Source organism: Castanea sativa, chromosome 5 (assembly GCF_040712315.1).
Source record: "Castanea sativa cultivar Marrone di Chiusa Pesio chromosome 5, ASM4071231v1".
Classification (NCBI taxonomy): domain Eukaryota; kingdom Viridiplantae; phylum Streptophyta; class Magnoliopsida; order Fagales; family Fagaceae; genus Castanea; species Castanea sativa.
In genome coordinates, this window is record NC_134017.1 from 43,012,775 (window position 1) to 43,025,348 (window position 12,574).

The 12,574-nt window shown below is 34.0% G+C and overlaps 1 pseudogene; it reads right to left on the reverse strand.

Moving 5' to 3' along the window:
- LOC142635236 (DNA (cytosine-5)-methyltransferase CMT3-like) overlaps positions 1-4,344 on the reverse strand; it is a 101,981-nt pseudogene extending 97,637 nt beyond the window's left edge.
- Positions 4,345-12,574: the final 8,230 nt, after the last annotated feature.

Consider the following 12,574-nt stretch of genomic DNA (forward strand, 5'->3'; position numbering starts at 1 on the left):
TCAATTGCATAAAAAATTTTCCAGTGAAACTTCAATTTGAATTCGGTATCTGAAGTAGTTTGCAATTGTATATATAGTAGTTATAGTGAGATGAATATATTATAAATATTTGGAGAGTATGTAGTTAATGTGAGTGCCTCTAACCTTGGAATATGGAGATTTGTTTTTGTTTTACATTTTGCAAACCAAAATGATCCTGATTGTGGTTTGACCTTCCTTCCATAAAGTACGCATGAAATGTAATACCAACCCATTGTTGTATCAATGTTGATAATTGTTGCAATACCCTAGCAGTTCATATCTTGAAATGAACTTTGAAGTGAATATGTATTATTTTTTTAATGTAAATAATATGATGTATTATTATTACATGTAAATGATGATTATAATTTGAAATGGTTAACAATTCTGCTCCGTAGCAACCCATTCAATGCATTTTATCTCTGCTATTGTCTTCATATTTTTTTAAGATAATTCCTCATATGAAAATTGTTTTGTATGTATTTTTTGTATTTCTTGTATAGGATCATGTTTTTGACCACTTCCATCATTGAATTTTTTTAAAGAAAATATTATGTAAGTGGCATAGTCTTAGCAATATTTCTCAAAAATATCACTACAACCTTCTTGAACATTCTTAATTTTGAGTACCTGCCCCTCATGGACTACTTAATGGCATGATCTTAACCCTCCGTATGTAACAATTGATTGAAGATTAGTATTTAGCACTTAGTATTTAGCACAACATAAAAAGGAACCTAATTTAATTTGGATATGCCTAATAAAATGGAAAATTAATTAAAATTTCAAAGAATGACACATGTTTGATGAAAAATCAAGTAATTTTTAAGGGTTAAAATGTCTTTTTAGCACATATCCAAATCAGATTAAGCCAAAAACACACCATTTTTTCATGAAAAATTCAAAGAGATACTTTTCACATTTTCACAATAGCTCACCCAATTTAGGCATGATTTTTGTTCAAAAACAAACCATTTGAAGAGTATTTCACGGTATTTAAGTTCACCAAATTCTTAACTTAAAGCTCAAAATTTTAGCAAAATTTAGGGTTGGACAAAATACGATATCGGCACAATGAATTGCTGCTTTTTGGTTAATGTAAGCATGAAAAAGGGTTGTATATTTTATTGAGTGGTTGTGGTCTATGACTATGATTATTATAATATTGTAAAGTTTTAAAGGTAGCATAAAAGTTTAAATTTTGAAGTTTTTTAGAATGCGGAGATTGTTTGTCTTTTTATGATAATTGTGTTGTATGTTTTAATGAGTGGTTGTGGCCTATGATTATGATTACTACTCGATAAATTTTTGTCTATGTTGTTTGATATCACATTTGTGTTTAAGTTTTGCAATGTATGTAATATTGTAAAACTTTAAAGGTAGTGAAAAATTTTAAAACCTGAAGTTTTTTAGAATGTGCATTGTTTGTCCTTTTATGACAATTGGGTCTTGTCATCTCTTGTATTTAGGTTCGCTAGAAAGGTTATGGAGTTAATTAAGTCACTTGAGGGCCAATTAAGGGATTGGGTTTTGCACAAAATTAAATTATGTGAAATTTTATGGGATATTCTATTTTCTTATATATTTTTTCTAATTATGAATGTAGAATTTTATAGTTGCGGTAATTGTATTAAAACTATAAAGGAATTTGTCACTGATGATTACAATTCAAAGATCTTACCTTTACTTACAACAAACTTATTGGTGAAGGTAATATCTTTGACTTGTAACTATTAGTGACAAATTCCTTTACTGTCTTAATACAAATCCTGTAAAATGGACCATAACTATAAAATATCAACTTGCATAATTAGAAAAATATATAAGAAAATAGCATATCACATAAAAATGTAATAGAATTCAATTCCGTGCAATACCCCAATCCCTTAATTGGCTTCCAAGAGTCTTCATCAACTCCATAACAAATCCAGTGAACATAAATATAAGAGATGACAAGACCCAATTGTTATAAAAAGACAAACCATTTGCACATTCTAAAAAACTTCGGATTTTAAACTTTTGTACTACCTTTAAAATTTTACAATGTTACATTCATTGGAAAATTCAAACACAAATGAGATATCAAACAATATAGCTTAAAATTTTATTTAGTAATAACCATAGTCATATACCACAACCCCTCAGTAAAACAAACAACCCTTTTTCATGCTTACATGAACCAAAAAACAACATTTCATTGATTTTAACAGATTCTTACCATTTTAGAAAAAGCGCATGCTTGAATTTATTTTAGCATCTCCGCGTAAATATTCTAACATGATAGTTAGCTTCAATTTAGCATTATATTGACAAATAAGAATGTCAAGTGCGTGAATTTGGACATATTCATCAATATTTTCTAAATTATTTTGTAGACAAACATAGATAAAATATCTATAATTCCATTTGAAGTCTTCAAATCTAATTTATTACTGTCAAAAATAAAATAAAAACATCAAATGACTACAAGCATATTATTGAGTAAATAACTATTTAGTAATGAAGTGCAACTTTGTTAGCATAGATGCATAATGACATATTTGTGTTCCCAACCTTTAATCAAATGCAGAGTTCACATGAGTTATGAAAGTAGAGATTGATGCACGTGTTCTAAATAGCACGCTTAAAAAACATTTTTCACAAATCACTTTAAACTTTGGTTTGAAATTCAAATACCTTAAGACATAATTCAAGTTTTTTTTTTTTCATCTCTTTGGGGTCACCATAACACCTAATGACTTCTCAACTTCAAACACCTCCTCATCTTCTCCCTCAGCCTCATCACTATCATTATCATCACCACTACCATCAGCAGCAACGTTTTTTGTTCCAAACAGATTCGCATGCTCTTGTGGAACATCATTACTTTTAATTAGGGAAAAATAACAATATAATTTTTCCCACTCATTTAGAAACAACAAAAAATTCTCTACAGATTCATTTCTAACCTAATTTTCCATTGATAAACTAATATTAGGGCTTTGCACTTAAGCATGAAATTGCCAATATATCAATTGAAGAAAATAGACTTGAAAAATCTACCTCTATCTCTAGATGGTCTAACTTGAGACTTTCACAAGCATACTGGTTCAAGTCAACTGCTCATCTCTACAACAACAAACAAAGGAAATAAATTAGTTCCAAAACATAATGATGATGATAAGTTGACATCTAATTCAGGTTATTATATTTTGTGGCTTAAAGAATAGAACTTACTGTAACAAGATGTAAACCGAGCAAATTAGCTCCAAGACATAACCTAGTTGACATAGCACAACAACCGGAGTAGAGGTCTAGTAATGTAACCTCTGGTTTAGGGTGATCTTGAACTTGAGAAACTTCTTCAAGTTCAACCCGATTCATATCACACTCACAAGAAATTTTCTATGATGCATCACAGATACTATGCCTCTCTTTTGCAAGTTCATAAGGAGGAAAAAAATAGGAGAAATGAAAATACAGTCTTTCAAATTTAGAAACACAAATACAATTTGTTGTGAATAACACAAAATTCCAACATGCTAGTAACTTAACAAATGTAAAATATGACAATAAATAGAGCATGTCATAGTAATAATCACAATTGGGAATTGACTTTTTCTTTGCTTGATTAACCTGAAAAACAAACTTTAATTACTATCACATTATATAAAAATCAAAGAACGTATATAAGGACTTGAAATCATACATTCAAAGGAATCCTAGCGATTGTTAATTTTCAATTGTTCAAGCTAAATATTGAGGACCAAAATCAATTAAGAGATGATGTTAAGATGACACTTATTGTATCCTCAGCTCTATAATATCATTGAGCTGTAAAATAATAACTTCCATCCACAGCCTCAAACATCTCCACAATCTTGCATATATAACTAGGCTTTCCTTTAGTAGCCTAAACACAACAAACAAAAACACAAGATAGACTATTAAAATAAAATATACAATAAGTAGCATAACACTTCAAATTAAAACTTACATTAATGTGAACATCATCATAAGGATTATAAAGAATTTGACCATTAACCTTTACTTAAGTGTAATGGCGTTGAACTTGAATAATTTGGTCAGAATCATCCTTATTTCTTATGAACTAACATCATCATCACATCACTTAACAAGAAGATTTATAATATCTCATTATATAACAGTAAGTCTAACCATCTAAGAAATATCTCATTACATTATAAGCCTACATTTATAATTAAAATATATTACATTACTCATTAGTGAAACAAAAAGGATCGAATTAAAACAACATAATTTTGTTTAACTCACAACATTACTCTTCATTAACTGTGATTTAAAATAGAGCTTGATGGCCATCTTCCATCTTTGTTCATAAAAATTCAATAACCATAAGTGATTTTTTAGGTTTTGGGGGCATTTCTATCATTTTTTAAGTTTTGGGGTCTTTCATCATTTTTTTTAGGTTTTGAGGGTATTTCGGTCATTTTTTTAGGTTTATGGTGTATTTTTATCATCTTATAGGTTTTAGGGGCATTTTTATCATTTTATAGGTTTCAGGGGTATTTCAGTCATTTTTTAGGCTTAGAGGGTATTTTTGTCATTTTTTAGGTTTTGGGGGGTATTTTTGTAATTTTAGCTTTCGGGTTTGGTAATTTTTAGGTTTTGGGGGTATTTCGGTCATTTTTTTTAGGTTTAAGGAGTATTTTGATAATTTTTAGGTTTCAGGGGTATTTTGGTCATTTTTAGGATTATGGGCATTTTGGTCATGTTTTAGTTTTTAGGGGGTATTTCAGTCATTTTTAAGGTTTATGGGGGTATTTTGGTCATTTTTTAGGTTTAGGGAGTATTTTGGTAATTTTTAGGTTTCGGGGGTATTTTGGTCATGTTTTAAGTTTTTGGAGTAAATCTATCTTGTTTTAGGTTTAAGGGTATTATGGTAATTTTTAGGTTTCAAGGGTATTTTGGTCATGTTTTAGGTTTCGGGAGTATTTCAATCATTTTTTAGGTTTCAGGGATATTTTGGCAATTTAAGAGGATTTTAGGAGTACTTGGGTTTTTTTTGAAGTTTTACGGGCAATTTGGTAATTTTGATTATTGGGTAATTGGGTGGGTTAGAGTTTACCCATAATAATTGGGTTGAGTTGGGCTTGGGTTAGAAGTAATTAGTTAAATGGGTAATATCTAAACCCTACCTGAAAATTTGGGTAATATCCAAAACCAACTCAATTACCTTCTACCCATTAAGAACCATATATTACCTGAAATATTTGGATCGGGTAAGGTTGGTTATACATTAGACCATCCCTATTCACACCAAATTCTTATAGAATTTAATCTCATTTCTTATTTAAATTATAATAATTTGATAGTACAAATAAACAAAGCAATTTATCAAATTTTAGCAACAATAATTACAAAAAAATAAAGCAACATATCTAGAATTCCATAGAGCAATAGATGTAATACATTCAAAACTTCATAAATTTAGAAGAATAATTATATTTGTTGCAACGATGTGCATAACACTCTTCGGACTGCCAATTTGTTCTTGTTCTTCTTCCTCCCAAGGAGAAGGAGAAGAGTAAATAAAAAACAAAACAAGAGCAACTCATTGAGAAGCCATGGATGAATATTAGGGTTTTAGAGAGAGCGAGCAAGATTGCAAGTAAGAGTTCTTTGCGGAATCGAAATGAGTGTAGAAAGTGAAAGTGTTGTTATGGTGGAGACTGGAGACAGAGTGAGTTATATGTAAGGGCTGATGGCGGTTTAAGCTGACGCGTTTGAGTTTTGCTTTAATGCCGCCGGTTTAAAAAAAAAAAAAAAAAACCCGTGTTTCACTACTTTTGTTTCCCCCCCCCCCCAAATTCTCTCTCTCTCTCTCTCTCTCTCTCTCTCTCTCTCTCTCTCTCTCTCTCTCTATATATATATATATATATATATATATATATATTATACATATATTTTAACTAATATTTTTCTAGATTCTAAAATAAATAAATTCTACACCACTTTTGTGAGGACGAAGGGCTCAGATAAGGATATTGGGCCATGGGCCGCGATGACAGATAGATATTGGCGAAGACAGATAGGTTATTAAGTCAAAGAAGAGGTCAAGTCACAGTGAACAAGTGATGTTGTCCGAGGAGCGACCCCTCCTTAGATGGTAGATTAGAGGCCTGAAGTCTGACCATCCATCAAGCTCTAAGTAGTGGGCAACATCAATATGGAGTCTTTTGATGGTTGGTTGTTTCAACAATATTTTTTTTAAATAGATTATAGAAACAATAAAAACAAGATCATATTTTCACAATCTACATTAACAAGTCAGAATATGAATGTTTAAAAACAAGAGAGCATACATCATCATGATTAAAGAAATATAAGAACAAAAGGGTTAGAGAACAACCTCTTGCATGAGCATACTTTGTTCTTGAAAGGATGTTTTTGGGTTTAAAGAAATTTGTTCAATTCTCTTTGAAACCTAAAAATCCTAATTTAGGCAGTAACACTCAGAGAATGGATTAGAAAATATGGGTGATTGGAGAGTTTAAATCGTATGCCTCTCAGAGCGTAGCCAAAAAAGTGTTGAAGTATTAGGTTTAGTCTCTATTTATAGAGGTCAGAGGATTCTAAAAAATAGGTACAGAAGATTAGGGTTTGAATCCAGACGCATCATTTTGCGAAAAGGTCAAAAAGGGTGTACCTTATCGTCACTCGAAGGCCGTTGGGCCAAAGCCCAACCAAGTGTAATTCGCAAAGTGTCGTTCGACACTCCAAATGTGCCGAATTGGCTTTTAGAGGCCAAATGCACTTTCGTGTTTGGGTGCTATCTGGACTTATCTTTTAGGGTTTTTTGGCCGATCCTTGTATCTAGACGTGTTTTCATCCTCCGTCTATGATTTTTTATCTCTTTTCTGGATAATTTAGGCTTCTTAATAACAATTATCTTGAACCATTATCTTGTGGATAAATTCCTTAAAATAGATTTTGATAAAGTTCAGATTATCCATAATTTTATTGTTATCCAATAATCCATTTTCCTATACATGCATCCCTATCTTAAACACTAATTATCAACCAATCACAAAATTATTTAATTAATTTTAATCGTTTGACTAATCAAAATTAATTTAAATTAATTATGTGTGGTCGACTGTTCTTAGACACAATGCATATGGATCTTGCAAACTTGATCATGTGATTTCTTCCGATCCGATGGTTCGATTTAGAAACCGGACACACCGTTGCGATCGTTAGAACCTCAAGATCATTATTATGATATGTAATGAATGACATGATGCATGTAATGCAAGAACAAATTAATGCATTTGATGCAAGAACAAAATGATGCATGTGATGCAAGAATGAAATTTTTTTTTTTTTTGGGTACTCTAGTCATCTTCCTTGATTAAATTATTGGTGCAAAATTGAGTGTTTACAGCACAAATTCAATTGATGTACACTTCCAGAAGATTAAGAAAATTTGTGACAAATTGGCTGCAGTATTAGTTGTTCTTGATGATGAAGATATCATTCATGTTGCACTTGATGGTTTGCCATTGGAATATGACTCATGCAGTTCAGCTATTAGGACTTGCAGTGATGTTCTTACAGTTGAAGAGCTTAATACTCTTCTCAATGTTGAGGAGAGAGCTATTCAGAAGAGATTTGGTGTGTCTGATGTAACAACTATGGCTATGGTTGCTAATTACCAACCTCAAGGTTTTGGTAGAGGTAGAGGTAGAAACAATAATCAGAGAGGTCATGGTAATGGAGGAAAAGGTAGCAGTTCTGGTCCTGGTGGCTGCTATAATCCTAATGGTAATTTCAACAATAGCACTTTTTCTTCTCCATACAATCAATCTCAGCCTAGTTCATCACAACCTCCAGGGTCTCAAGGTCAATCTCAGAGACCATAGTGTCAAATATGTGGAAAGAATGGTCATGTAGCTCTTTATTGTTATCACAGAATGGATTTTGCCTTTAAAGGCAAGCATGCTCCATCCAAACTTACTACTAAGGTGGCTAATTCATCTCAGGTTCACATGGCTAATGGATGGCTCACAGATACAGGTTGCTCAGATCATTTCACACCTAACCTGGCCAACCTCTCCCTGCAACAACAATCTACAACTGGTTTTGAAATTGTGACTGTTGGTAAAGGTCAAGAATTCCTTGTCACTCATATTGGTAATGGTGAGATATGTACATCTTCTCACAACTTTAAGCTTGTTAATATACTTAGAGTTCCTGATCTTGCTTCCAATTTATTATCTGTCCATAAATATTGTCCGCAAAACAATGCATTTTGCTACTTTGATGCTTATAGATTCTCTATTAAGGATTTACCTACGGGGAAGATTCTTTATGAAGGATTGAGTAAAGATGATGTCTACCCTATTCCTGCACCATCTTCTTTGCACTCATCCAATTCCACTGCCTTTTCTACCTCACAGGTTCGTCGGTCTTCACAAGCTTCTGCTAGTTCTACTCAAATTTCTCTCTGACATAATAGACTTGGACATCCAAGTGCCAAACTCCTTCATTCTGCTATTCAGTCTGTTAATCTTGATTTTACATTCAATAAAGTTGATGTATGTTGTTCTTCTTATACACCTTGTATAAGTGCTAAGATGCACAGACTTCCTTTGAACAAACATGAAATTCAATCTACTTCAATGCTTCAAATTGTGCATTCTGATATTTGGGGTCCAGCACCTATATCTTCTTTGCTTGGCTATAATTACTATGTTGTGTTCATTGATGATTTCACTAGATTTACTTGGTTCTTTCTTCTTAAACAAAAGAGTGAGTTGTTCACTGTGTTTAAGAATTTTAAGAACCTAGTTGAGATTCAATATTCCACTAAGATTAAGGTGCTTAGGTCTAACAATGGCAAATGATATGCTAATTCTCAATTCCAAGCTTTCAATTTTGAGCATGACATTCTTTATCAGACCTCTTGCCCACACACTCTCCAACAAAATGGCAATTCTGAGAGAAAGCATAAACACATTGTAGAAACTGGTCTAACTTTACTGTATTAGTCTCATTTGCCATTGAATTTTTGGTCTTATGCTTTCTCCACAGTCTCATTTCTTATTAATTGGCCTCCCACTTCTGTTTTAACTTTGTCTCACCTTGGGAAAAGGTAAATACTGTTTCACCTTCTCTTTCAGCCCTTAAGACCTTTGGTTGTACCTACTATCCCTATATCAGACCATATAATAAGCACAAACTTCAACCTAGGTATGTGAAGTGAGTATTCCTAGGCTATCCACCTTTGTCCAAAGGGTACTTATGTTTAGATCCTACTACCAATAAAGTCTATACTACTTGCTATGCATTATTCAATGAAAACCTTTTTCCCTTTGCTGTCAATCCTGATCTTACACATGCTCATATTCCTTTTTCTACTGATGTGACTAATGCACAATGGTTTTCTTTTGGTGTCACTGCTGCTCCAGCTAGTACATGTCTTGATTCTTCTTTTCCCTCTTCTTTTGGCACTTCTGTTGAGTCTTTTTCTTTTAAACTTTTTCAGTCCTCAAATCCCATTTCCTGTGTGCATGACCCTCCTTTACCTTCTATTCCCACTTCATCTGCTGTACTTGCTATCTCCACTCTTCCTAGCTCTTCTTCACTCCCTACTAGTTCCTCATCTGATCCCTCAAATTCTGTTGTTCCTGTCAACAATCACCCTATGCTTACAACATCAAAACTGGGTATCCTTAAGCCTAAGATTTTTAAAGTTGTGATAGATTAGACTTATTAAGAACCTCCATCTTTTGTTGTGGCTTCTAGACATCCTCAGTGGGTTGCTGTTATGGATTTAGAATTGCATTCTCTACTTAAGTAGTAGACCTAGTCCTTTGTTCCTCCTTCTGTTGATAAGAGCATTGTCACTTGCAAATGGGTGTTTAAGCTTAAAAGAAATAGTGATGGGACCATAGCCAGATATAAGACTAGATTGGTTGCTAGGGGTTACCTTTAGTAGTATGGTTTGGACTATAAGGACACCTTTAGTCCTGTGGTTAAGCCTACTACTATTAGAATACTTCTTACTCTTGTTGTGAATTATAATTGGGAGTTGAAGCGATTGGATGCAGGGAATGCATTTTTACATGGTATTCTGAAGGAGGAAGTGTATATGGCTCAACCACAAGGCTATGTGGATCAAGCTTGTCCTGATCATGTTTGTTTGCTGCATAAGGCCTTGTATGGTCTCAAGCAGGCCCCTAAGGCTTGGTTTGAAAGGTTTAGTACTCAGTTGCTTCATGTTGGCTTTGTTGCCTCTGGTGCTGATGGAAATTTGTTTATATATGATCATGATGGCCATCTTGTCTTCTTGTTGCTCTAAATGGATGACATAATTGTGATTGGTAATCATCCTAACTTCATTGCTTCTCTTATTGCTACATTGGGTCAAGACTTTGATTTTAAAGACCTAGGCAGATTGCATTATTTCCTGGGGCTTCAATTTGATTATACTTCTATTGGGCTTATTGTGCATCAGACTAAGTATGTTACTGATCTTCTCACAAATTTTCTATGTTTGAGTGCAAGCCTTACAAAACCTCTTGTACACCTAATGCTCATCTCATTGCCAATGATATCCCTTTGCTAACTGATCCTATTGCTTATAGGAGTATGGTGGAGGCCTTGCAATATCTTACTTTCATTAGGCCTAGCCTTTCCTTTGCTGTGTAGCAAGCTTGCCAATTTATGGCCTCTCCTACTTCTAATCACTTGTTATCTGCTAAACGAATATTGAGGTATTTGCAAGGGACCATTTATCAGGGCTTAGCTTTTACACCTGGTCTATTGACTCTCTCTGCTTATAGTGATGCAAACTGGGTTGGTGATCCCATGGATAGGAAGTCCATTTCTGGCATATTGGTGTTTCTTGGCAATTCTCCAATCACTTGGTTAGCGAATAAGCAACCTACAGTGTCTAGATCTTCTATTGAGGCTAAGTACAGGGCACTTGCTCCTTCTATAGCTAAGCTATGTTGGATATGTATCTTGCTCAAAGATTTTGGTGTTTTCCTTCGTAAACCTCCCACTTTATGGTGTGATAATGTCTTTGCTTTGGCCATAGCTACTAATCTTGTGTTTCATGCTAGAACCAAACATATTGAAGTGGACTACCACTTTGTTCGTGAGAAGGTTCTCTATTGTGATCTTCAAGTTCAATTTGTTTCTTCTCATGATTTATTGTTGACATTCTGACCAAAGGCCTAGCTTCTCCTCGGTTTCATTGGTTAGCTTTTAAGCTCATGTGGTGTTTCCCCATGACCTTGAGGGGGGATGAAGAACAGTCATCATACTTGAGCCTCAGCAGCAAGGCCAGTAATGAGCCCAGTACCAGTGATGAGTCCAGAAATAGAGACAAGCCTAGAAATGATCAAACGCATCCTATCACTTAAAAGCACTCTATTTACGGTCACACCAAAACACATCGTTTCATTTATATTTTTCAGTTATTAGCTTTAATTCTCACACGTGTATTAGGTGGTTAGTTTGGTAAGTCTGTTATAACAATCTCCACTTTTCTCACTAAGCTCTCTCCCTATCTTTGTGCTTATATAATTAGAATCACTCTTAATGATGTAATTAAGCTAGCCATTTATACAATAAAAGGCTCTTCCATTTTTAGGGTTTTCTTTCGTTTAGCTTTCCTTTCAACATCCATACAACATTTGTACAAGTTTGGGTAGCAAAACAAGCTAATTGGGAGGCCTTCTGTAATATAGGTGGTGGCACCACAAATACTTTGTTGCTCAGTTCTTGTCCTCATAACTAGGGCCATTGGCTTTGCTTGGTAACGATGTTCTAGGCACGACCCCTTGTTTGCAGCAACAATATAAATCTGTCATAGCCTGCCTCTTTTGCTCCAATGCGTGCTTTTTGGAAGGACAAGAGTCTTGCTGTTCTAAAAATTTTACTGCCGATGATCCCTAATGAGTTTATTGCCACAAAATCTATATACTACACTAGTTATTGTCTTTCGTCCTTGCCCCTTCTATGTTCAACATCAGCTGCCATCCTTGTGTCTCTCATTTTCGGTTTCTGGAGAGGTTGGCTTTGTTTGATTGCTATGTGAGTGCATAGAATTGATAATTAGAGCCCGTTTCGATAGGTTGTTTTAAAAGCCTTGACGTGCGTTTTTAATAAAAACGCGAATACGTGTGCGTTTGGCATTGTGATTTTACTAGAAATTGCGTTCTTTCAAACGCAAAATATCATGTTTTGAAACCAGAGTTCTAGCCAACTTTTTGAAAACGGCACTTAAAACGCAGATCTTGTAATACTTTTTAAGGCTTGAATACCTGATATACCCTCACGCATTTGCTAAATTACAAAATCACTGGCCAACAATTAACCTCACCACCCTAACTTTCCAGCGACTACACTATGCTCAAGGTCTCAGTTGGATGTTGGAACGGCAGTGGAGAATGTTGATACAACAAAAATGAGCTCAATTGTTGCAGTATTGAAAATTGAAATGAGAAAGTACCACTCGCAGGAACAACATGTCCACTAGCCAGGAACCTCACACACACAGAGACTGAGCCAGAGCCAG